We start from the raw sequence: 27,529 nt of genomic DNA, 5'->3' as shown, positions 1-27,529 counted from the left end.
GTTTTGGGAGGATGAGTTCATTCCCTCCTTTTTTGGAGTTTATGCCCTTATTAAGGGGCCATCGTTCGCTGTGAGGAAAGTTCATGTTATTCCCATTGCGGTTTGCCATACTGCTTTGGAAGCTTCAAATACTGATGAGGCAGTGGAGCTAACTGGCCATGAGGCACTGTGAAAAATTGAGTGCTCTCTATCTCCCCCTGCTGGTTGATGGACACAACCCATACGTAATGGCTTCATCTGCTATGACTAAAGGAAAGAAAATTATCATGGTAAGAACCTAATTTTCCCTTGATCTTATTGATCATTCTCTTCTATCACATTTAGCATATTTGGGTATTTCAGGGACGGTACTACAGTGGTTCACTTCTTTTCTGGAGAGTTAGTCTTTCACAGTAGTTCAACAAACATCGTCCTCATTATCTCGCTCTCACTGTCTTGTGGTGTTCCTTGGGGTCTTTTCTTTTTGTGTCATTTAAGAGCGGTTCGTAACATCTTGGATCAGCCTTCTCCGTGTTTACTGCATTATGCTTACACCAACTCCCAGTATGACTATTGTAACTCTGTCTATATGGGTGTTAATAAAACTAATCTCAAATGTTTACAAACATTACAGAATACTGTAGCATGCATTATATGCAATATGATCATATTTCTCCTCTATTACAGCGCATACACTGGCTTCCCATTAAATCCTGGATTAAATTCAAAATCCTTACGATGACCTTCAAAATTATGCACCACTCCATCCTACCTCGCTAGTCATATCATTCCCTATACACCATTTCACACACTTTGCTCCTTGACAGATAACAGATTAGTTCTTCCGTCCCCAATTAATAGCCCGTTGGGAATAAACATGTTCGGCTGCTTTTTTCTTCTTGGCCCTGGCCCTCTGGAACTTGCTCCATCAGCATGGACGACTTGTAGAGTCATATGAATCTTTTAGAGTCTTGCTGAAAACCTATTTTTTAAATTTGGCTTTTGGACTTTAATTTTTGTACCATCTGGCTTACGTTCGGTCTACCTAGTTACACTTCTGCAACAGGAACAAGAAACTGTAATTAGTTGAATATGGATTATTCCTGTGCTATGATGATTGGTCTTGAGTGCATGAACTTTCCTATCAATTAAGGATTTTCAATGTTTATAGGTTTTATGTATTATTTGTATTTTTTGTTTGTTGGTATACTGTAAACCATTTTGGTTTGATTACAAGGAAAATGGTGTATCAAGTGAAATAAATGATAAAATATTGGTGTTACATTGGCCACCCTCAAATCTTCCAGTACCACACTTGATTTTAAAGATAAATTACTAATAATATCTCTTTTTTGTTTTCTTTCAGTACTTTGGGATGTCGCCATCTGGGCCAGGTGGTTTAAGAACATAAAAACATAAGCGTTGCCATACTGAGACAGACTGAAGATCCATCAAGCCCAGCATCCTGTTTCCAAAAGGTTACAGGTACCTGGCAAGATCCCAGAACAGTATAATACATTTTATGCTGCTTATCCTAGAAATAAGCAATGGAGGTTCCCCAAGTCCATCTTAATAATGGCTTATGGACTTTTTTTTAGAAAGTTATCCAAATCTTTTTTAAACCCCGTGCTTTTGAATATGCTCTGTAATTTTGTTCTTTATAATAGTCTCTACCATTTTGCCCTGCACCAACGTCAGACTCACTGGTCTATAATTTCCCGGATCTCCTCTGAAACCTTTTATAAAAATCAGCATTACATTGGCCACCCTCCAATCTTCCAGTACCACGCTCGATTTTAAGGATAAATGACATATTACTAACAATAGTTCCACAAATTCATTTTTCAATTCTATCAGTACTCTGGGATGAATACCATTTGATCCAGAAGATTTGCTGCTTATCAATTTGTAGAACTGCCCCATTACATCCTCCAAGTTTATAGAGATTTCATTCAGTTTCTCCGACTTGTCAGCTTTGAATACCACTTCTGGCACCAGTATCACTCAAAGGTCTTACGTTCCTGTATTGTTACCTTTCAGCATTCTTACTATGAAATCACTGGTACAGTGTTCTGGTTTTGTAAAGTGCTGCCCCACAGGTGTGGCATCCTGGCTGGCACTGGCATTTTTCATGTGATGTCTATGTAAATTAAATCTTGTCTTTAGCATCTGGCTTGTTTCTCCAATATAGCATCCGTCGTCACATTTTTTACACTGAATGATGTATACCACATTGGAAGATGAGCATGTAAAGGATTCCTTTATGTTGAATATTTTTCCTTTGTGAATGACTGTGGGGTCCTGTGAAATGTTTGGCACAGCTTGCAGCTGGATATATTGCAAGGATGTATGCCGTTCTCTTCTTTTTGAGTCTGTGTTGGGAGCTTACTTCTGATGAGCTTGTGTTTTAAGTTGGGTGGCTGTCGGAAAGCCAGCACTGGTGGGGATGGGAATATCTCTTTCAGTAATTCATCCTCCTGGAGTAGAGGCTGAAGATTCATTATTTACAACAAAGCCACAAGATACCACCGTATCTGCTCTGACCCAAGGGACAGAGACAGACACCTTGAAATCCTGACTGCATCTTTCGAACAGAAAGGCTACAACCCCAAAATAATCTCCAAGAATATTGCCTCCTCCCTCAAAACACCCAGGGAAAATCTGCTACAGTACAAAGAAAAAAAAAGCCACAGACAGAATCCCCCTTAAAGTGACATACAACCCAGAGCTGAAAAAGTAAGAAAAATCATAAAAGATCTTCAGCCTCTACTCCAGGAGGATAAATTACTGAAAGAGATATTCCCATCCCCACCAGTGCTGGCTTTCCGACAGCCATCCAACTTAAAACACAAGCTCATCAGAAGTAAGCTCCCAACACAGACTCAAAAAGAAGAGAATGGCCCACATCCTTGCAATATATCCAGCTGCAAGCTATGCCAAAACATTTCACAGGACCCCACAGTCATTCACAAAGGAAAAATATTCAACATAAAGAAATCTTCCAATGTGGTATACATCATTCAATGTAAAAAATGTGACGAAGGATGCTATATTGGAGAAACAAGCCAGATGCTAAAGACAAGATTTAATTTACATAGACATCACATGAAAAATGCCAGTGCCAGCCAGGATGCCACGCCTGTGGGGCAGCACTTTACAAAACCAGAACACTGTACCAGTGATTTCATAGTAAGAATGCTGAAAGGTAACTTTAAAACAATACAGGAACGTAAGACCTTTGAAGTCAGAATGATTAAATATTTTGACACCCACCAGACAGGACTTAACAAAGATCTGGGTTTTCTAGCCCTTTACAAACCATAAAGTTGTATTGATTATTATTATTATTATTTATTGCATTTGTATCCCACATTCCCCCACCTATTTGCAGGCTCAAATGTAACAAAAAAAATGTGGCTTACATAGATCTGTCAGCATTGTCATATCAGGATATCAGATACAGTTAGTAATGTGTAGCGATTAAGGATGGGATGAGGGAAAAAGGAAGAGAGTTGTTAGTGTAGTTATAGAAGGTGGGCGTTCTTAATTGAGTGGGTTGGTGAGGTGACTTAGTGAGGTTATAGGTTCTCATCGTAGGCCTTATTGAAGAAGAATGTTTTCAGAGATTTTCGGAAGATAGTTGTTTCTTTGATTGCTTTCAAGTCTGTAGGTAATGCATTCCATAACTGCGTGCATAAGCTTGTATTTAATTCCTTTGCAGCTGGGGTAGTGCAAGTTGAGAAATTTGCGGGATGATCTTGTGGCGATCTGTTTGTCACCCTCCTGTCTCCATATCTCACCTATCCACCCCCATCTTGTTAGACTGTCACTGAAATGCTTTGATGTTCCCATGCATATCTCCTAGTCTCTCACCTATCCACCCCCATCCTGTTATGTCACTGAAATGCTTTGATGTTTCACATATATACTGTCATCTACCAACATTTGCTTATTTCCGATGTGATGAAGAAGGGCAACCTTCGAAAGCTAATCAAGAAATGTATTAAGTTATGCCCAATAAAAAAGGTATCATCTTATTTTCTTTTCCATGTTTTATTTTGTTTTATTTCTATTGATTACGTTGCGTGAAGAAAGGTTTTTAATTTACTACTTTGTAGCTTCATCGCATGCCCCCTAGTCCTAGTATTTTTGGAAAGCGTAAACATGTGCTTCATATCTACCTGTTCAACTCCACTCATTATTTTATAGACTTCTATCATATCTCCCCTCAGCCGTCTTTTCTCCAAGCTGAAGAGCCCTAGCCGCTTCAGCCTTTCCTCACAGGGAAGTTGTTCCATCCCCTTTATCATTTTCGTCACCCTTCTCTGTACCTTTTTCTAATTCCACTATATCTTTTTTGAGATGCGACGAGTAGAATTGAACACAATATTCGAGGTGTGGTCGCACTATGGAGCGATACAAAGGCATTATAGCACCCTCGTTTTTGTTTTCCATTCCTTTCCTAATAATTCCTAACATTCTATTTGCTTTCTTAGCCAACGCAGCACACTGAGCAGAGGGTTTCAGTGTATTATCAACAACGATGCCCAGATCCCTTTCTTGGTCGGTGACTCCTAACGTGGAACCTTGCATTACGTAGCTATAATTTGGGTTCCTCCTTCCCACATTCATCACTTTGCACTTGCTCACATTAAACTTCATCTGCCACCCCTGGAACCTTTTTTAAATATCGGCGTTACATTGGCCACCTTCCAATCTTCTGGTACCACACTTGATTTTAAAGATAAATTACATATTACTAACAATAGTTCTGCAAGTTCATTTTTCAGTTCTATCAGTACTCTGGGATGAATACCATCCGGTCCAGGAGATTTGCTACTCTTCAGTTTGTCATATTGCCCCATTACATCCTCCAGGTTTATAAAGACTTTATTCAAAGTATCGTCAATGATGACTCCTAGATCCTTTTCATGATCGGTGACTCCTAACATGGAACCTTGCATTACGTAGCTACAGTTTGGCTTCCTCTTTCCCACATGCATCACTTTGCACTTGATCACATTAAATGTCATCTGCCATTTAGCCACCCAGTCTCCCAGTCCCTTAAGGTCCTCTTGTAATTTTTCACAGTGCTCTCGCAATTTAACAACTTAAATAACTTTATGTTGTCAGCAAATGTAATTACCTCACCACTTACTCCCATCTCTAGATCATTTATAAATATGTTAAAAAGCAGCAGTCTGAGCACAGACCCCTGGGGAACCCCACTATCTACCCTTCTCCATTGAGAATACTGACCATTTAACCCTACTCTCTATTTTCTATCCTTTAACCAGTTTTTAATCCACAATAGAACACTACCTCCTATCCCATGACTCTCCAATTTCTTCTGGAGTCTTTCATGAGGTACTTTGTCAAATGCCTTTTGAAATTCCAGATACACAATCTCAATTGGCTCGCCTTTATCCACATGTTTGTTCACCCCTTCAAAGACATGTAGTAGATTGGTGAGACAAGATTTCCCTTCACTAAATCCATGTTTGCTTTGTCTCGGTAATCCATGCTTTTGAATATGCTCTGTAATTTTGTTCTTTATAATAGTCTCTACCTTTTCCCCGGCACCGACGTCAGACTCACCGGTCTATAATTTCCCGGATCCCCTCTGGAACCTTTTTAAAATATCGGTGTTACATGGGCTATCCTCCAATCTTCCGGTACCACACTCGATTTTAAAGATAAATTACATATTACTAACAATAGTTCCGCCAGTTCATTTTTCAATTCTATCAGTACTCTGGGATGAATGTATCAGTATTCTTGGATGAATACCATCCGGTCCATGAGATTTGCTACTCTTCAATTTGCCAAATTGCTCCATTAAATCCTCTAGGTTTATAGAGATTTCATTCAGTTTCTCCAACTCGTCAGCTTTGAATACCATTTCTAGCATCAGTGCCTCTCCGAAATCTTCCTCGGTGAAGTCCGAAGCAAAGAATTCATTTAATCTCTCCCCTATAGCTTTGTCTTCCCTGATTGCCCCCCTTTTCCCCCTTGGTCATCTAGCGGTCCAGTCGATTCTATTGCCGTCTTCTTGCTTTTAATATACCCCCAAAATTTTTTACTATGTGTTTTTGCCTGCAACACAATCTTTTTTTTCAAGTCCCTCTTTGCCTTCTTTATCAGCACTTTTCATTTGACTTGACATTCCTTATGTAGTACATAAGTATTGCCATACTGGGAAAGACCAAAGGTCCATTGAGCCCAGTATCTGTTTCCAACAGTGGCCAATCCAGATCACAAATACCCGGCAAGATCCCAAAAATGTACAAAACATTTTATACTGCTTATCCCATAAACAGTGGATTTTTCCCAAGTCCATTTAATAACAGTCTATGGACTTTTCCTTTAGGAAGCTGTCCAAACCTTTTTTAAACTCCGCTAACCTATCCGCCTTTACTACATTCTCTGGCAACGAATTCCAGAGTTTAATTACACGTTGAGTGAAGAATAGTTTTCTCCGATTCGTTTTAAATTTACTACATTGTAGCTTCATGGCATGCCCCCTAGTCCTAGTATTTTTTGAAAGTGTGAACAGACGCTTCACCATCTACCTGTTCAACTCCACTCATTATTTTATAGACCTCTATCATATCTCCCCTCGGCCGCCTTTTCTCCAAGCTGAAGAGCCCTAGCCGCTTTAGCCTTTCCTCATAGGGAAGTCGCCCTTCTCTGCACCTTTTCTAATTCCACTGTATCTTTTTTGAGATGCGGCGACCAGAATTGAACACAATATTTGAGGTGCGGTCGCACCATGGAGCGATACAAAGGCATTATAACATCCTCATTTTTGTTTTCCATTCCTTTCCTAATCCTATATAATAATTCTCACCTCCAACGTTCTATGCGTCTGGCTGCCTGTGTCCATGGCTTCCTTCAGAGTTGGTCTGCTAGGCTCCGAAGCCCAAGCTGATGTCACACGCAGCACTGACCAACCGCACGACAGCAGCACGAGGCCCCGCCCTTGCCGCCATGCCCTTCCCCAAGGTCGCCGTCGCTCCCCCCTCCACCCCCCAGGTCGCCATCGCTCCCCACTCCACCCCCCCTCCCGAGATCGCCGCAGCCACTGCTCCCCCCCCCCCCCCGAGGTTGCCTCTCTCCCCTGCCCCCCTCCAGCCACCCAGGTTGTCCAGCGAATGCTTCGGGGCAGGCAGGAAAGATCCCCAGTCTTGCCTGCCTGCTGCCGGCGCTGACCCTCCCCTGCTACCGGATCGCTCTTCAAAATGGCCGCTATTTTGAAGAGCGATCCGGCAACGGGGGAGGGTCAGCGGCGGCAGCGGGCAGGCAAGACTGGGGATCTTTCCTGCCTGCCCCGAAGCATTCGCTGGACAACCTGGGTGGCAGGAGGGGAGGCAGGGGAGAGAGGAGACTCGCTGGACATGGGTGGCTGGAGCGGAGGGCAGGGGAGAGAGGAGAGTCGCTGGACATGGGTGGCTGGAGGGGGGGCAGGGGAGAGAGGAGAGTCGCTGGACATGGGTGGCTGGAGGGGGGCAGGGGGAGAGGAGGGTCGCTGTACATGGGTAGCTGGGGGGGGCAGGGGAGAGAGGAGAGTCGCTGGACATGGGTGGCTGGAGGGGGGGCAGGGGAGAGATGAGAGTCGCTGGACATGGGTGGCTGTAGGGGAGGCAGGGGAGAGAGGAGGGTGACTGGAGGGGGGCAGGGGAGAGAGGAGGGTCAGTGGACATGGGTGGCTGGAGGGGGGCAGGGGAGAGAGGAGGGTCAGTGGACATGGGTGGCTGGAGGGGGGCAGGGGAGAGAGGAGGGTCGCTGGACATGGGTGGCTGCTCACAGAGTCTGTGTATCGCACACATACTCTCACACTCTCTCTCTCACACACACACTCTCTCACACACACACTGTATCTGTGTGAAACACATTTTCTCTCTCACACACTCACTGTGTCTCAGGTATGCAGTCGCACACACTCTCATTCTCACAGACACACTTGCAACCAGTCTCACTCTCTCTCTGTCACACACACACACTCGCACATTCACAGTCACTCTCTCAAACATACACACTCCTAGGAAAACCTTGCTAGCGCCCGTTTCATTTGTGTCAGAAACGGGCCTTTTTTACTAGTAATACCTAACATTCTATTTGCTTTCTTAGCCGCAACAGCACACTGAGCAGAAGGTTTCAGAGTATCATCAACGACGACACCTTTCTTGGTCCGTGACTCCTAATGTGGAACCTTGCATGACGTAGCTATAATTCGGGTTCCTCTTTCCCATATGCATCACTTTGCACTTGCTCACATTAAACGTCATCTGCCATTTAGACACCCAGTCTCCCAGTCTCGTAAGGTCCTCTTGTAATTTTTCACAATCCTCCCACGATTTAACGACTTTGAATAACTTTGTGTCATCAGGAAATTTAATTACCTCACTAGTTACTCCCATCTCTAGGTCATTTATAAATATGTTAAAAAGCAGCGGTCCCAGCACAGACCCCTGGGGAACCCCACTAACTACCCTTCTCCATTGAGAATACTGACCATTTAACCCTACTCTCTGTTTTCTCTCTTTTAACCAGTTTTTAATCCACAATAGAACACTACCTCCTATCCCATGACTCTCCAGTTTCCTCTGGAGTCTTTCATGAGGTACTTTGTCAAACGCCTTATGAAAATCCAGATTCACAATATCAACCGGCTCACCTTTATCCACATGTTTGTTCACCCCTTCAAAGAAATGTAGTAGATTGGTGAGGCAAGATTTCCCTTCACTAAATCCATGTTGACTTGAGGGCCATAATTGAACGGGGGTGGCCATCTCTGTGGACGGCTCCAGGAAGGGGCGGAGCCAACCATATTATCGAACAAGATGGGCGGCCATCTTTCGTTTCGATAATACGGTCAGGGCCGGCCAAATCTCAACATTTAGGTCAACCTTATAGATGGTCGACCTAAATGTTGAGATTGCCGGACTTAGAGATGGCTGGGCTCGGTTTTCGCCGTTAATGGAAACCGAGGCCGGCCATCTCAAATCCGGCCAAATCCAAGCCTTTTGGTCGTGGGAGGAGCCAGCATTTGTAGTGCACTGGTCCCCCTCACATGCCAGGACACCAACCAGGCACCCTAGGGGGCACTGCAGTGGACTTCATTAATTGCTCCCAGGTACATAGCTCCCTTCCCTTGGGTGCTGAGCCCCCCAAATCCCCCCCAAAACCCACTCCTCACAACTGTACACCACTACCATAGCCCTTATGGGTGAAGGGGGGCACCTACATGTGGGTACAGTGGGATTCGGGTGGGTTTTTCAGGGCTCCCATTTATCACCACAAGTGTAACAGGTGGGGGGGGGGGGGATGGGCCTGGGTTCGCCTACCTGAAGTGCACTGCACTCACTAAAACTGCTCCAGGGACCTGCATACTGCTTTCATGGAGCTGGGTATGACATTTCAGGCTGGCACAGAGGCTGGCACAAAAATGTTTTGATTTTTTTTTGGGGATGGGGGGTGGGAGGGGATTGGTGACCACTGGGGGTTTACGGGGAGGTCATCCCCGATTCCCTCCGGTGGTCATCTGGTCAGTTTGGGCATCTTTTTGAGGCTTGGTCCTGAAAATAAATGGACCAAGTAAAGTCAGCCAAATGCTCGTTAGGGCCAGCCTTCTTTTTTCCATTATCGGCTGAGGGTGCCCATGTGTTAACCACGCCCCAGTCCCGCCTTCGCTATGCCTCCAAAACGCTCCCCTAAACTTTGGCCGCTCCTGCGACGGACTGCAGTTGAAGGCGGCCAAAATCGGCTTTCGATTATGCCGATTTGGCCGCACCTAAGAGAAGGGCGCCCATCTCCAAATTTTTGTCGGAAGATGGGCGCCCTTCTCTTTCGAAAATAAACAGGTTTGTCTCATTAATCCATGCTTTTGAATATGCTCTGTAATTTTGTTCTTAATAATAATCTCTACCATTGTGCCCGACACCGACGTCAGACTCAGCGCTCTATAATTTCCTGGATCTCCTATGGAACCTTTTAAAAAAATCGGCGTTACATTGGCCACCCTCCAAGCTTCTGGTACCACACTCGATTTTAAGGATAAATGACATATAACTAACAATAGCTCGGCAAGCTTATTTTTCAGTTCTGTCAGTACTCTGGGATGAATACCATCCGGTCCAGGAGATTTGCTACTCTTCAGTTTGTAGAACTGTCCCATTACATTCTCCAGGTTTACAGAGAATTCATTAAGTTTCTCCGACTCGTCAGTTTCGAATACCATTTCTGGCACCGATATATAAGTACATAAGCATCGCCATGCTGGGACAGACCAAGGGTCCATCGAGCTCAACACCCTGTCACCGACAGCGGCCAAAAGAACAAGCAATTTGTCCCACCCATCCTAGAAATAGTGTATTATTCCCTCGTCCATTCAATAACATTCTGTGGCCTTTTCCTCCACCCAAATCTTCCTCGGTGAAGACCAAAGCAAATAATTCATTTAATCTCTCCGCTGCGGCTTTGTCTTCCCTGATCGCCCCTTTCACTCCTCTGTCATCTAATGGTCCAACCGATTCTTTTGCCAGCTTCCTGCTTTTAATATACCTAAAAAAAATTTACTATGTGTTTTTGCTTCCAACGCAATCTTTTTTTCGAAGTCCCTCTTAGCCTTCCTTGTCAGTGCTTTGCATTTGACTTGACTTTCCTTATGCTGTTTCTTATTATTTTCAGTCGGTTCCTTCTTCCATTTTCTGAAAGATTTTCTTTTAGCTCTAATAGCTTACTTCACCTCACTTTTTAACCACACCGGCTGTTGTTTGGTCTTCCGCCCTCCTTTTTTAATACGTGGAATATGTTTGGCGTGAGCTTCCAGGATGGTGTTTTTGAACAGCATTCATGCCTGATGTAAATTTTTTTTTTTTTTCTAATTTATATATTTTTATTCATTTATCATTTATGCAAAAAAAACATAAATACATCTTCAGAGAAAAAGGAAATACATTTTCAAAAGAACAGTACTCAATTATATTAAGGAAAAATAAAATAATTATTCCTCTAAAATTTTTTTGTCCACAAATAGTGATCCAAGATCAAGGAAATATCAGATCAAATATGATAAAGTAAAATAAATTAAATTAAGTTATCAAGTAGACAAAACCAGAGGGAACGCAGCTGGGTTTCGCGCCAGCAATCAGGAACTACTGCAATTTTCTTTAGAGGTAATAAAATCTAATAACTTCTCAGGATCAAAATAAATATAGTTAACAGAGTTCAAAGAAATATAACATTTACAGGGGAACCTTAACATAAAGGTCCCACCTATATGCAAAACTCTTTCTTTTAACAACAAAAATTTCTTTCTTTTTCTTTGAGTCTCTCGGGCAAAATCAGGAAATACTTGTATTTTTGCTCCCAGGAAGGGTGATTTAGCGTGACGAAAGTAAAGCCTAAAAATATTATTTCGATCCAGCTGCAGAGCAAAAGTTACCAAAAGCGTTGTTCTCTCAGTTAATACTTCCAAAGAGGATTCTAAAATTTCTGTTAGATTCAAATCAGGTTGGGGGTTAACAGGCAATTTTGTCTCTCCAGATCCAGAAATGTACAATAGTCTTGTTATAGGTGGGTATCCCTCAGGGGGAATACCCAAAACTTCATTAAGATATTTTTTAAACATATCTAGAGCTGACATGAGAGGCATCTTAGGAAAGTTAAGAAAACGTAAGTTATTTCCCCTAATCTGATTTTCCAAATATTCTGTTTTTCGCTTTTGAAAATTAGCATCTTTTATCAATACTTGCATGGAGGAATTCAGCGTTTTAATATCTTTATCAAATAGTTCCATCTTTGTAGATTGTTCTGCAATTTTTCCTTCTAAATCATGTTGTGATTGCTTTAATTCCGTTACCTCACCTCTGAAAATACCTGTTATTTGCAGTAAGTTGGTATTCAGTCCCTGTATTGCCTCCCATAAGGAATCCATTGTAACCGTCGTTGGTTTATTCAAAACTCCAAACATCGTAGAAGGTGCAACAGGACTTCTTTCAGACATATCTGTCTGAGATAACAAACTCACTGGCGTCGACGCGGCGGCAGGGCCCCCACTGGCAGTTGCGAACGACCGGTTTCCGGGCTCGACTTGCTGCACTCTCTGCCCCGCGGTTTCACTTCCTGGTCTTGGAGGAGCTGTAATCGGGGGAGGGCTCAAAGACGCTCCTTCGGCGCTTAGGTCAGTTTGATCTCCCGGACCTCCCAAAGCGTTCAGTCCGGTTCCCGGCGTTCGGAGCCCCGATTCTTCAAGCGTCAATTGCCGCATGAGAGGTGGGTCAACTCTGCCTGTGGAGGAAGGCACTCCGAGTTTTCCTTTCCGTTTCCCCATTACAGGGACGCGGTTTCTCAGTTAGCAATATACTAAGAAGTCTCCGGAGCTCTTTCTCGCACGTCTACTCAGGCAGCCATCTTGGATCGTGATCCCTGATGTAAATTTTTGACCCTCGCGGCTGCTCCTCTAATTTTTTTTTCACCGTTCTTCTCATTTTATCATAGTCTCCTTTTTTAAAGTTAAACGCCTACGTATTTGATTTCCTATGTATACTTCAAAGCTAATATGAAATCCGATCATATTATGATCACTGTTATCAGGCTGCCCAAGCACCATTACCTCCCGCACCAGATCATGCGCTCCACTAAGGACTAGGTCTAGAATTTTTCCTTCTCTCGTTGACTCCTGTACCAGCTGCTCCATAAAGCTGTCCTTTGATTTACCTACATAGCATGCCCCGATGTTACATTTACCCAGTCAATATTGGGGTAATTGAAGTCACCCATTATTATTGCGTTGCCCAGTTTGTTTGCGTCCCTAATTTCCTTTAACATTTCTGCATCCGTCTGTTCATCCTGGCCAGGCGGATGGTAGAACACTCCTATCACTATCCTTTTCCCCTTTACACATGGAATTTCAATCCACAGTGATTCCAAGAAGTGTTTTGTTTCCTGCAGAATTTTCAATCTATTTGATTTAAGGCTACTACTACTACTACTACTATTTAGCATTTCTATAGCACTGCAAGACGTACGCAGCGCTGCACAAACATAGAAGAAAGACAGTCCCTGCTCAAAGAGCTTACAATCTAATAGACAAAAAAAAAAAAGTAAGCAAATCAAATCAATTAATGTGTACAGGAAGGAGGAGAGGAGGGTAGGTGGAGGTGAGTGGTTACGAGTCAAAAGCAATGTTAAATAGGTGGGCTTTCAGTCTAGATTTAAAGGTGACCAAGGATGGGGCAAGACGTAGGGGCTCAGGAAATTTATTCCAGGCGTAGGGTGCAGCGAGACAGAAGGTGCGAAGTCTGGAGTTGGCAGTAGCGGAGAAGGGAATAGTTAAGAAGGATTTATCCATGGAGCGGAGTGCACGGGAAGGGGTGTAGGGAAGGACGAGTGTGGAGAGATACTGGGGAGCAGCAGAGTGAGTACATTTATAGGTTAGTAGAAGAAGTTTGAACAGGATGCGAAAACGGATAGGGAGCCAGTGAAGTGACTTGAGGAGAGGGGTAGTACGAGTAAAGCGACCCTGGCGGAAGACGAGACGGGCAGCAGAGTTTTGAACCGATTGGAGAGGGGAGAGGTGACTAAGTGGGAGGCCAGCAAGAAGCAGATTGCAGTAGTCTAAACGAGAGGTGACAAGGGTGTGGATGAGGGTTTTGGTAGAGTGCTCAGAAAGAAAGGGGGGGATTTTACGGATGTTGTAAAGAAAGAAACAACAGGTCTTGGCGGTCTGCTGGATATGAGCAGAGAAGGAGAGAGAAGAGTCAGATAACCCCAAGGTTTCGAGCTGAGGAGACAGGGAGAATGAGAGAGCCATCAACAGAAATAGAAAACGGGGGGAGTGGGGAGGTGGGTTTGGGGGGAAAAATGAGAAGCTCGGTTTTGGTGATGTTTAATTTCAGGTGGCATTGAGACATCCAGACAGCAATGTCAGACAAGCACGCTGAAACTTTGGTTTGGATGCAAGGTGAGATATCAGGGGTAGAAAGGTAGATTTGGGAGTCATCAGCATAGAGATGGTAGGAAAAGCCATGGGATGAGATTAATGAACCAAGGGAAGAAGTGTAGATAGAAAAGAGGAGGGGACCAAGAACAGAACCCTGAGGTACGCCGACAGGCAGAGGGATAGAAGTAGAAGAGGATCCACCAGAGTGAACACTAAAGGTGCGGAGGGAGAGGTAGGAAGAGAACCAGGAAAGGACATAGCCCTGGAATCCAAGTGAGGACAGGGTATAGAGAAGTATGCTGTGATCGACAGTGTCCAAAGCAGCGGAAAGATCAAGAAGAATGAGGATGGAATATTGACCTCTGGATTTAGCCAGTAATAGACCATTGGAGACTTTAGTAAGCGCAGTTTCGGTTGAGTGGAGAGGGCGAAAACCAGATTGTAGTGGGTCAAGAATAGCATGTGAGGAGAGAAAATCAAGGCAGCGGCGGTGAACAGCACGCTCAAGTAATTTGGAGAGAAAGGGAAGGAGGGAGATGGGTCGGTAATTAGAGGGACAAGTAGGGTCGAGTGAAGGCTTCTTAAGGAGAGGTGTGACCACAGCATGTTTAAAGGCAGCAGGGACAGTCGCAGTGGAAAGTGAGAGGTTGAGAATGTGACAGATAAAAGGAATAAGAGCAGGAGAGATGGCATTAAGAAGGTGGGTGGGAATGGGATCAGAGGAACAGGTGGTACATTTTGAGGAAGAAAGGAGAAGTGTAGTTTCCTCAATAGTAACTTCAGGAAAGGAGGAAAGGGAATGAGGGGAAGGAGAGAGAGGGGAACGGACTAGTGGAGGGAGAGGTGGTGAGGTAGAGAATGCAAGGTTTATCTTTTGAACCTTGTCTTGAAAGAATTCAGCAAGGGTCTGAGGAGATAATGAAGGGGAGTTGGGGGAGGGGGCACCTTGAGGAGAGAGTTCAATGTGGTGAAGAGAAGTCGAGGGTTAGAGCCAAGAGAGTTAGTCAGTTGGATATAATAATCCTGTTTGGTGCGTAAAAGAGCAGATTGGAAGGAGGTCAGCATGAACTTAGTGTAAGAAATCAGCAAGGGCCCGAGATTTCCGCCAGAGGCGTTCGGGGGAGCGGGTACAGGAACGTAGGTAGCGGATATTAGAAGTCAGCCAAGGTTGGGGTTTTGTATGCCTTATAGGGCGGGTCATCAAAGGTGCAAGAGTGTCTAAGGCAGATGATAGAATATTGTTGTAAGAAGAAACAGCCTCGTTGACAGACGTGGATGGTGCCACAGTCGAGAGGAGGTTTGAAACGTGGGAGGATAGAGATGATGGGTCAATACCATGAAGATTCCTAGATAAATTAGATAAGATAGGACAGGACTGGGAGGAAGGAGATTTAAGTGTGAAAGTTATAAGATGGTGATCAGAGGCAATGAAACTAGAGGGTGAACAGTTGGAGGAGAACTTTCCTATGAGGAAAGGCTAAAGCGGCTAGGGCTGTTCAGCTTGGAGAAAAGGCGGCTGAGGGGAGGTATGATAGAGGTCTATAAAATAATGAGTGGAGTTGAACGGGTAGATGTGAAGCGTCTGTTCACGCTTTCAAAAAATACTAGGACTAGGGGGCATGCGATGAAGCTACAATGTAGTAAATTTAAAACGAATTGGAGAAAAGATTTCTTCATTCAACGTGTAATTAAAGTCTGAAATTCGTTGCCAGAGAATATGGTAAAGGCAGTTAGCTTATCGGAGTTTTAAAAAGGTTTGGACGGCTTCCTAAAGGAAAAGTCCATAGACCGTTATTAATGGGGAAAATCCACTATTTCTGGGATAAGCAGTGTAAAGTGTTTTGTACATTTTTGGGATCTTGCCGGGTATTTGTGACCTGGATTGGCCACTGTTGGAAATAGGATGCTGGGTTCGATGGACCTTTGCTACGTCATGCAAGGTTCCACGTTAGGAGTTACGGACCAAGAAAGGGATCTGGGTGTCATCATCGATAATACACTGAAACCTTCTGCTCAGTGTGCTGCTGCGGCTAGGAAAGCGAATAGAATGTTGGGTATTATTAGGAAAGGTATGGAAAACAGGTGTGAGGATGTTATAATGCCGTTGTATCGCTCCATGGTGCGACCGCACCTTGAGTATTGTGTTCAATTCTGGTCGCTGCATCTCAAGAAAGATATAGTAGAATTGGAAAAGGTGCAGCGAAGGGCGACTAAATGATAGTGGGGATGGGACGACTTCCCTATGAAGAAAGACTAAGGAGGCTAGGGCTTTTCAGCTTGGAGAAGAGACGGCTGAGGGGAGACATGACAGAGGTATATAAAATAATGAGTGGAATGGAACAGGTGGATGTGAAGCGTCTGTTCACGCTTTCCAAAATACTAGGACTAGGGAGCATGCGATGAAACTACAGTGTAGTAAATTTAAAACAAATCGGAGAAAATATTTCTTCACCCAAAGTATAATTAAACTCTGGAATTCGTTGCTGGAGAACATGGTGAAGGCGGTTAGCTTAGCAGAGTTTAAAAAGGGGTTGGACGGTTTCCTAAAGAACAAGTCCATAAACCACTACTAAATGGACTTGGGAAAAATCCACAATTCTAGGAATAACATGTATAGAATGTTTGTACATTTGGGAAGCTTGCCAGGTGCCCTTGGCCTAGATTGGCCGCTGTCGTGGACAGGATGCTGGGCTCGTTGGACCCTTGGTCTTTCCCAGTGTGGCATTACTTGTGTACTTATGTACCTACATATACCAAGACAGCCGACGCTTGGAGGCCCAAGTGGTGAAGCAAAAGTGGAAGTAGATGAAAGACCTGAGAGTAATTTAAAAAGAATATGTTAGGCGATCATGTTGAGGGTTTGGTAGAATTAAAATATGGAGAATGGAGATTGAAAATAGGAAAAAAGGTACATGTGTTAAACATGCAGTTCACATCGCAAGTATGTTTGTAAGTTCTGATACTCTCTACTGGGCAATATAAACTACTTCAGATGTCTTGTCAGGTCAGAAAAGCTTGTGTAGCATCATCTTTGGGTAATTCTTACATTATTCCAGTGAAAGATATCACAGTCTTGAAAAAAATACATTTTTCTCAAGCTCCAATTTTGTGCTACAGATACAGTATGCTTATAGAAAAATGTAATATTGTTGGTAAATAAGTAAAGATTCATTTATTTTTGTTTTACAGTTAGCAGGTATTAGTGACTGATGCAAATTAAAGGTGATGGAAGAAGATGTGATTAACCTTGAACTGCAGAGACATGAGCCAAACACATTTTTTGATACTATGGGTAAGAAAATACAAAACAATATTATATTATTAGGCGTTATTTTAAACTGTAGTCCCTGAGTCTCAAATTTTCAGTATTTTTTAAAGGTGATTTCTAATATTAATTTCTTATTTACCCATGGTAGAGGAGTGTGGTAGCCGTGTTAGTCCACTCTTAAGGTTATCAATAGAAATCAAACAAAATAAAACATGGAAAAGAAAATAAGATGATACCTTTTTTATTGGACATAACTTAATACATTTCTTGATTAGCTTTCGAAGGTTGCCCTTCTTCGTCAGATCGGAAATAAGCAAATGTGCTAGCTGACAGTGTATATAGGTGATAACATTCAAGCATTACTATGACAGTCTGACAGAGTGGGAGGATGGGGGTGGGTAGGAAGTATGCATGGGGACATCAAAGCATATCATTGATATTCTAACAGATATTCCAGAGCTGGAAAAACTGAGGAAAATCATAAGAGATCTATATACTCCAGGAGGATGAATTACTGAAAGAGATATTCCCATCCCCACCAGTACTGGCCTTCCGACAGCCACCCAATTTAAAACACAAGCTAATCAGAAGTAAACTTCCTTCACAGACTGAAAAGGAACAGAAGGGCACACTTCCCTGTAATTTATCCAGTTGCAAACTATGCCAAAATATTTCACAGGACCCCAAAGTCATCCACAAAGGAAAGATATTCAACATAAAGGGATCTTTCACTTGCTCATCTTCCAATGTGGTATATATCATTCAGTGTAAAAATGTAATGAAGGATGCTATATTGGAGAAACAGGCCAGATGCTTAAGACAAGATTCAATTTACATAGACATCATATAAACAATACTGGTGCCAGCAGGGTTCCCACGCCTGTTGGGCAACATTTTACAGGACCAGGACACTGCACCAGTGACTTCACAGTGAGAATCCTCAAAGGTAACTTTAAAACCATACAAGAACGTAAGACCTTTGAAGTCAGAATGATTGAATATTTTAACACCCAACAGAAAGGACTTAACAAGGATCTGGGGTTCCTAGCCCATTATAAACCATAAAGCTGTATGTCTCTGTTGATCACCCTCCCCTCACCTATCCACACCCACCCTGTTAGAATATCAATGATATGCTTTGATGTCCCCATGCATACTTCCTACCCACCCCCATCCTCCCACCCTGTCAGACTGTCATAGTAATGCTTGAATGTTATCACCTATATACACTGTCAGCTAGCACATTTGCTTATTTCCGATCTGACAAAGAAGGGCAACCTTCGAAAGCTAATCAAGAAATGTATTAAGTTATGTCCAATAAAAAAGGTATCATCTTATTTTCTTTTCCATGTTTTATTTTGTTTGATTTCTATTGATAACCTTATTTACCCATGGAAAATTCTCCTTTGAAAATTGCCCTGGCCTTCTGCCAACAGTGGAAGTAATTTTCTGCCCGTAAAGCATGTTTTCTTCATCCACATGTAGGACTGAATCAGGCATGCAGCTGGGTGATGGCATCTTATAGCTCCAGGATGGAACAGTCCTGCCAGAGCTCAGAATTACTATAAAGTTCTGAGTAAGCCCAGTCTTTCCCGCACATAGCAGTCTTCTCTGCTGCATGGTTGTTGAAACAAAGCTGTCCCATCAGTTTTATTGAATAGTTTCTTCTTGTCTATTTAATTCAATTGTTTGTTCTTTCCTTAATGTATATATCCTAGAAGTATTCTAGATTCTTTTGTAACCTGCAGTGGACCATTTTGGTAATTTGCGGAATAAAAGTTGATATTTGTATTTGTCTTACCAACACTGTTTTCCTTGTGTTTTTTTTTTTTTATTATTATTGTCCTTTTTACTTCTAAACAAAAAGAGTTTTGTTGGTTTAGGGTTGTGAAGTTGGAACTATAGTGCAGGTAAAACCAGGTTTCTAACCCTACACCATCAGTAAAAGAAGAATAGCTAATAATGTTGCTCACTGATAGTGTATAAACATCAACCTACAACAAGAGAACCTTTTGTAAAAAATATGTGTCAAAAAGAAACAACGTCCATGCAAAGTGCTAATGTCAATAGACCCTATACAAATTATATCATTTATGTTTAAATCATTTTTTATTATCAATTTGCAAAATAAAGTATAGTCTACTCAAATTACATTCATCATTTGTCATTTACATTGTTTCGAGTTTGAACAGTTGTAATGCTACGCTAACATCATCATTTACAAATTATATCATTTAAAAAGGGAAGAAAAAATCTCAGTTGTCTATGATTGGCGATATCCACCAGTGTTTAGACATCTAAATTTTCTTTTATTGGTCAAAAACATCCAAATTATTATATATGTCCATTTATTAAATTTTTTTTCTCTGAGATCAAGCAAGCTGTAGTATTCTCAGAAGTGGGTCGACGATCTGCGTCGCCCCAGGAACCGGCATTATCCATATCAAAAAATTTGCTAGAGCCTTCTGAAGCATGTCGTCGTCCGACCACGCATGTGTGGAGTTCTTTCCTGTCCACCGCACGACCTTGTTCCTCAGTTCTTCCTTTTCCACTTGAGGAGTGTCAGTTTTCTCTGCAACTCCTCATTAGCCCGGGAAGAGCCTTTCAGTGCCTCTTTTTGCCTTTTTTTCGGCTTTTATGCACCTTTTTATTTTGTTTTCCTGCCTGCGTCTAAGTTTCCTTTACTTTTTAGGCCTGCTTGTCTGGGTTTCCCTTCGTTTTTGTTCTCTTTTTTTTTTAGCACAATCAAATTTTTTGATTGTTTTTTTTTTTTTTAGGCCTGCTTGACCGGGTTTCCCTTCTTTTCTGTTCTCTTTTTTTTTCCCCCAGAACAATCACATTTTTTGATTTAGCTAGGGCAGTCTTCCCTTCCATGTCGTCAAAGTCTCCCAGTGGCTTCAAATGCTGTACTTGGTGCAACAGGACCATCTCAGGCACTGATACCCATATGTGGTGTATACAGTGCCTTAGGCCCAACCATAGCCCAGCTCGTTGTGCCCTTTGTCTTCATATGAAGAAGAGGACTCAACTTGCTTGAGATGCCCAACGTGAGAAACTCTTTGGGGCTTGGTCCAGTCCTTCGACAATGGCATTGAGGGAAGCATCAACGTCAGGAGTGGAGGTAGGGATGGCTGCTGATAGACCGAGACACACTGGGAGCAGCGAGGCATCGAGTGGGTCTCTACCTGCCTCGAGGCCTCCTGCTATGCAGGGCCACCAGGACCGTCCGTCGTCGGACCCGACCCCAAGGCAACGTGGGGATTCGGTGTTGTCCTCATCGGTATCTAGGAGCCTCGGTGAGGTCCATCGAGCGAAGACTAAGAAGCACCGCCACTGTTCTCCATTGACTCATGGTGCCGGGAGCTCCGGGGCACCGAGGGATTTGGCACCCAAGAAGCATCGATGCCGGGAGGAACTCTCTCCCTCCATTCAGGAGGTGCTAACGCATTTGTCTCCCAGCAATCAAATTCCTGCTCCTGAGCCCCAGGCAGTTCTGCAACCTGCTGTTCCATCGGCCCCACAGCCTTTACCAATGGCAACTCTCGACGAGCGGACCCAGGCCTTGTTTCCAGAGCTGCTGGAAGGATTGCTGCGTCACACTGTATCGGCGTCAGAGGTGTTTGCATCTACCATGCCGTCTTCGGCAGCTGTGTCTGGCCTTTCACCCATGGTGAGGTCTCCGACTTCGGCGCTGCTTGTGGCTTCGATGTCTGCTGCCACCCAGGCCGGTTCCCCATCGACGTCAATGGAGGAAGCTTCATTGCAGTCCTTGCGGGAGTCGGCCCCTTGACATTGCCCTCAAGACCACGGGTCTTCAGTGTCGAGGCAGTTCGGTCTTGGAAGTCACTGAGAGAAGTGCTCTCCGACACCGAAGAAGGACGCTCGTGGAAGTCAGAGGAAGATCCCAGGTACTTCTCTGGGATTCCCTCTGAATCTTCCCCTCCACCTCAAAGGAGACTGTCCCCACCTGAGAGCCTCTCCTTTTCATCTTTTGTACGGGAAATGGCTCAGGCCATTTCATTCCCTGTAAAAACGGAGGATGAGCCCAGGGCTGAGATGCTCGAGGTCCTGGACAACACCTCTCCACCTAGAGAGGCAGTGACAGCTCCTTTGCAGAAGGTACTGAAGGAAGTCCTTATGCAAAACTGGATGTCCCCTCTGTCTGTCCCTATAATTCCCAAAAACACAGATTCTCAATATCGGATCCACGGGGAGCCTGGGTTGATGGGGTCTATGGTGGTGGACTCCGCCCTCAAGAGAGCAAGAGTTCTAGGTCAAATAGTCCAGTTAGGATACACCCTCAATACAAATTGCCCACAGAGAGCTCATTCATTCAGCTCTCAGCACAAACAGGTACTTGCAGAGGAGCTCTCCGCCCTTCTAAAGGTCCATACGGTTGAACCCATTCCACCAGGGGAAGAAGGGCTGGGATTCTATTCCAGGTACTTCCTTGTGCAGAAGAAAACGGGGGATGTGTCCTATCCTAGACCTAAGGGCCCTGAACAAATTCCTGGTCCGAGAAAAGTTCAGGATGATTTCCCTAGGCACCCTTCTCCCCATGATTCAGGAAAACAACTGGCTATGCTCTCCAGATTTGAAGGACGCTTATACTCGTATCCCGATACATCCAACACACAGGAAATATCTTCGATTTTGGCTGGGAACGCAGCACTTTCAGTACCGCATACTGCCCTTTGGCCTATCGTCAGCTCCAGAGTATTTACAAAATGCCTAGCAGTAGTTGCAGCTTTGCTACGCAGGCTGGGAGTGCATGTGTTCCCTTATCTCGACGATTGGCTGGTGAAGAGCACCTCGGAGGACGGTGCTTGGGAGTCCATATGGTCGAATGTTCAGGTGCTAGAACTACTAGGGTTCGTAATAAATTACCCCAAGTCCCATCTGTTCAAAAATTGGAGTTCATTGGAGCATTACTTGACACGAGAACAGTTCAAACCTATCTTCCCGAGGCATGAGCAGACAACCTTCTATCACTGGTGTCCACGGTTCGAGTATCTCAGCAAGTCACAGCTCGGCAGATGTTGAGATTCTTGGGGCACATGGCCTCCACAGTTTGTTACACCCATGGCAAGTCTGCATATGAGATCTGCTCAATGGACCCTGGCTTCTCAGTGGTGTCAAGCCATGGGGAATCTAGAAGATGGCATCCATGTGTCCACCGACCTTGTACATTCTCTTTAGTGGTGGACGATTCAATCCAATCTGACCTTGGGATGTCCATTCCAAATTTGTCAGCCACAAAAAGTGCTGACGACGGAGGCATCTCTCCTGGGGTGGGGGGCTCATATAGATGGGCTTCACACTCAGGGAGCCTAGTCGCCCCAGGAAACATAGTAACATAATAAGTGACGGCAGATAAAGACCTGTACGGTCCATCCAGTCTGCCCAACAAGGAGGAATGTGAACGATTACAGGAGGACCTTGCGAGACTGGGAGAATGGGCGTGCAAGTGGCAGATGAAGTTCAATGTTGACAAGTGCAAAGTGATGCATGTGGGTAAGAGGAACCCGAATTATAGCTACGTCTTGCAAGGTTCCGCGTTAGGAGTTACGGATCAAGAAAGGGATCTGGGTGTCGTCGTCGATGATACGCTGAAACCTTCTGCTCAGTGTGCTGCTGCGGCTAGGAAAGCAAATAGAATGTTGGGTGTTATTAGGAAGGGTATGGAGTCCAGGTGTGCGGATGTTATAATGCCGTTGTATCGCTCCATGGTGCGTCCGCACCTGGAGTATTGTGTTCAGTACTGGTCTCCGTATCTCAAAAAAGATATAGTAGAATTGGAAAAGGTACAGCGAAGGGCGACGAAAATGATAGTGGGGATGGGACGACTTTCCTATGAAGAGAGGCTGAGAAGGCTAGGGCTTTTCAGCTTGGAGAAGAGACGGCTGAGGGGAGATATGATAGAAGTGTATAAAATAATGAGTGGAATGGATCGGGTGGATGTGAAGCGACTGTTCACGCTATCCAAAAATACTAGGACTAGAGGGCATGAGTTGAAGCTACAGTGTGGTAAATTTAAAACGAATCGGAGAAAATTTTTCTTCACCCAACGTGTAATTAGACTCTGGAATTCGTTGCCGGAGAACGTGGTACGGGCGGTTAGCTTGACGGAGTTTAAAAAGGGGTTGGATGGATTCCTAAAGGACAAGTCCATAGACCGCTATTAAATGGACTTGGAAAAATTCCGCATTTTTAGGTATAACTTGTCTGGAATGTTTTTACGTTTGGGGAGCGTGCCAGGTGCCCTTGACCTGGATTGGCCACTGTCGGTGACAGGATGCTGGGCTAGATGGACCTTTGGTCTTTCCCAGTATGGCACTACTTATGTACTTATGTACTTGATATGCAATACTTTATACCCAAGTTTGATTTGTCCTTGCCATTCTCAGGGCACAGACCATATAAGTCTGCCCATTAATCTTCTTGTACTAAAAGTTCTGAAGCTAACGTCGAAGCCACTTAAAATTTACACTCAAACCCATTCCTATCTAATCAGTCACAATCAGGGCGTAGAAGTCTGCCCAGCACTGAAACAGAACTTCAGATCAACCTCCTAGAGCTCCGAGCGATCTGGAACTCTCTAAAAGCGTTCAGAGATCGGCTGTCCAACCAAATTATCTTAATTCAGACAATCAGGTTGCGATGTACTACACCAACAAGCATGGGGGCACCGAATCTTGTCCTCTGTGTCAGGAAGCTGTCCAGATGTGCCTCTGGGCACGCTGTCACAGCATGTTTCTACAAATCGCTTATCTGGCAGGTGTAAAAACAGTCTGGCTGACAGACTGAGCAGGATAATGCAACCTCATGAGTGGTCTCTGAATATGACCGTAGCTCGCAAGATCTTCCGATCATGGGGCACCCTCTCGGTGGATATTTTTGCCACTCAACTCAATCACAAAGTCCCTCAGTTCTGTTCCACACTTCAGGCCCACATCAGGCTAGCATCGAATGCCTTCCTCGGGGGACAGGCCTCTTTAATTAGGCACCGACTCCGGGGGGGGGGGGGGGGGGGGGGGGGGTGCTGTGGGTGCTCGAGCACCCCCAATATTTTTGCGACCCGTCACCCAACCAGAACACGCCAGAAGTTCCAGTTCCAACCCCAGCCCGACCTGTCTGCCCTCTTCTCCCACAACAGCCCTCCTTGCCTTCCTGCCACCCAGCGTTTAAAACTCATTTTACCTCAAGTCGCGGTGGCAGTGAAAGCAGAAGTCTCACCTTCAGCCTTCCCTTCCCTCTCAGCGTCCCGCCCTCATTTCCTGTTTCCACAAGGGTGGGACGCTGAGAGTGTAACCGGGTCACCCTTCCAGGACCCGGCCGGGGCCGACCCTGCTTAGCTTCCTTCCAAGTATCACGACTATCTGGTCTCACCCCTCAATGGACGTCTCTCTGATCTGGCCTCGCGGGAGAGAGGCCTCTGCTTCTCCAAGTCCTCTCTTGTTCCTTTTCACAAATGCTCCCCTCACAACAAGTGTGGTTAATAAAAAGTCTTTATTTTTGCCAACACAGTCTTATTCTTTCCTTTTGGTTCAAACATCACCAAAAAGCATTTACTCTGTGTCTTTTAGTCAAACACTTCTCAGGCCCTAGAGCAGTTCATACAGCCTCTTCTCATTCCCCTCTTTTCCTGTGCTGGGGATACTCTCACAGTGTCACAGTTCAACAGAGCAATTAAGGATACAAAACAGTTTTTCTTCCTAGTTTCAGAGGCAAGTGAACTCTCCCCACTGCCTCAGTTTCTCTCCTCCAGTCTTCCACCACCGGGTTAATGGAGCTGCCAAGAAACCTCTCACTGTATCCTTCTCCTTCTGGGCCAGAGCAGCAATTTCTATGCTCTCCTCCCCCAGTCCCTCAGTCACCTCCATTTTATCCTCATCACCAGCCTCCTCCTCCCCAAGCCTTCCCAGCTAGCCCTCATTACCCTCATCAGAAATCATCTCCCAATCCTCTACCCCCTCCCCTAGTTTCTGCATAGCTCATCTGGGAAGAGAGGGTTCCTGGGATTGGTAGTTCCTTCCTTGCTTCCACCCTTCAGTTGGCTTTTCAGCCACCAGAGGGCGAGCTTTCTGTATACTAGGAACTTGGTATTGGAACTTTCTCGGTCGGTATTCCTCTGCTCTCTGCAACCCTCGCTCCCGGGGTTTTCTTGTTCTCCTATCACCTGCCCTCTCACAAGAGGTAAGGGAAGGCTGAAGATGAGCCTGCTGCTTTCACTGCCGCCGCGACTTGAGGTAAAATGAGTTTTAAATGCTGGTCGGCAGGAAAGCAAGGAGGGCTGTTGTGGGAGAAGAGGGCGGGCAGGTCAGGTTGGGGTTGGAACTGGAACGGGGGCTGAAAAGAGGGGGGCAGGTGGGGTTTGGGGCGAGTCACTGGGCATGGATGGAAGGGGAGGGTAGAGGAGCATTGCTGGACATGGATGGAAGGAGAGGGTAGAGGAGCATTGCTTGACATGGATGGGAGGGGAGGGCAGGGGAGAGGAGAAATCGCTGGACATGGAGGAGAGGGCAGGGGAGAGAGGAGAATTGCTGGATATGGATGGAGGAGAGGGCAGGGGAGAGAAGAGAGTTGCTGGACATGGATGGAGGGGAGGGCGGGAGAAATGCTGTACATCGATGGAGGAGAGGGAAGGCAGGAAGGAGATGCACATGAATGGAGGGGAGAAATTCTGGACATGGATGGAGGGAAGGGAAGACAGAGGAAGGAGATGCACATGAATTGAGGGGAGCGAGGAGAAATGCTGGACATGGAGTAGAGGAAAGACAGAGGAAATAGATGCACATAGAGGGGAGGGGAGAGGAGAAATGCTGGACATGGATGGAGGGGAGGGAAGACAGAGGAGGAGATGCACATGATGGAGGGGAGGGAGGATAAATGCTGGACATGGATGGAGGGAAGGGAAGTTAGAGGAAGGAGATGCACATGGATGGAGGGGCGGAGAGAGAGGAGAAATGCTGGAGGGGTAGAGGAAAAATGCTGGACATGGATGGTGGAGAGGGAAGAGAGAGGAAGGGGATGCATATGGATGGAGGGGAGGGAAGAAAGAGGAAGGAGATGCATACATACGGAGATGAGTAGAAAAACTACACATGGATGAAGAAAATAGATGCTGGATGGAAAGGGGAGCGAGAGGGGGTAGACGCTGGATGGAAAGGGGGAAGAGTTAAGATCGAGGAAAGAAGAAACGAGACTGGGACCAGCACAATTAGAAACAGTAAACAGCCAGACAACAAAGGTAGGAAAAAATGAATTTTATTTTTAGTTTAGGATAAAGTAGTGTGGTAGCTGCGTTAATAAATATAGAAAATGGAAATAAGGTAATATCTTTATTGGACTAATTTTAATACATTTTTGACTAATGTTTAGAGACCAAACTCTCCTTTCTCATGACAGAACAGAATACCATATACAGCAGTATACTGTCCTGACCTGAGGAAAGAGGTTTTGGCCTCTGAAAGCTAATTGAGAAATGTATTTAGTCCAATAAAATGAAACCATATTTTCCATTTTTTTTGTTTTATTTATATTTGTTAACCTATAGTATAGTGATTGAAATATGCCAGATTTTGACATTTGCATCTCTTTATATTTGCACAGTACAGGGGGACTGAGGGGCGGGGCTGTTCAGGAAAGAAGTCCTGGTGCAGGTTGCAGGCAGCCTATGAGTGGCGCTGCCACTGCCCAGATGAAGACCGCAGCAGACAGGATTTTAAGGTACCTGGGGGGGGGGGGGGGGGGGGACACCACCTATTAAAAAAAAAAAAGAGTCAGCTTTGGCTCCTATGTGCATATCCCCCAGTACCTCTAGGGGGAAAGACTTTGTTGAAACTCAAGCAAGACTGCGGAACCATGATTCTAATTGCGCCCTACTGGCCATGTCAGATATGGTTCCCTCTTCTGGAATTGTCCTCTGAAGGACCGTGGAGTTTGGAGTGTTTTTCAACCCTCATCACTCAGGGGTCGCTTCGACATCCCAACCTCCAGTCTCTGGCTCCACGGCCTAGATGTTGAGAGCCTAGAATTCGCTTCCTTGGGTCTTTCAGAGGGTGTCTCCCGGGTCTTGCTGTCTTCCAGTAAAGATTCTACTAAGAGGTGTTACTCTTTCAAATGGAGGAGGTTTGCTGTCTGGTGTGTCAGCAAGGCCAAATATCCCCTCTCTTGTCCTACACAGACCCTGCTTGAGTACCTTCTATACTTATCAGAGTCTGCTCTGAAGACCAACTCCATAAGGGTTCACCTTAGTGCAATCACTGCTTATCATCAGCATGTAGAGGGTCTCTGGACAGCCTTTAGTTGTTCGCTTCATGAGAGGTTTGCTTTTG

General features: G+C 44.7%; 1 long non-coding RNA gene across 1 annotated transcript in view; it reads left to right on the top strand.

Moving 5' to 3' along the window:
* LOC115458766 overlaps positions 1-26,840 on the top strand; it is a 65,603-nt gene extending 38,763 nt beyond the window's left edge. The window contains exons 2-4 of the long non-coding RNA XR_003940147.1: positions 1,346-1,464; positions 17,114-17,216; positions 26,805-26,840. This is a non-coding gene — a long non-coding RNA (uncharacterized LOC115458766). The remainder of the gene's footprint in view (positions 1-1,345; positions 1,465-17,113; positions 17,217-26,804) is intronic.
* Positions 26,841-27,529: the final 689 nt, after the last annotated feature.

This window comes from Microcaecilia unicolor, unplaced genomic scaffold, assembly GCF_901765095.1.
Source record: "Microcaecilia unicolor unplaced genomic scaffold, aMicUni1.1, whole genome shotgun sequence".
Lineage (NCBI taxonomy): Eukaryota > Metazoa > Chordata > Amphibia > Gymnophiona > Siphonopidae > Microcaecilia > Microcaecilia unicolor.
Note: the sequence above shows the minus strand (reverse complement) of the source record. Positions and strands in the feature narration are given on the sequence as shown.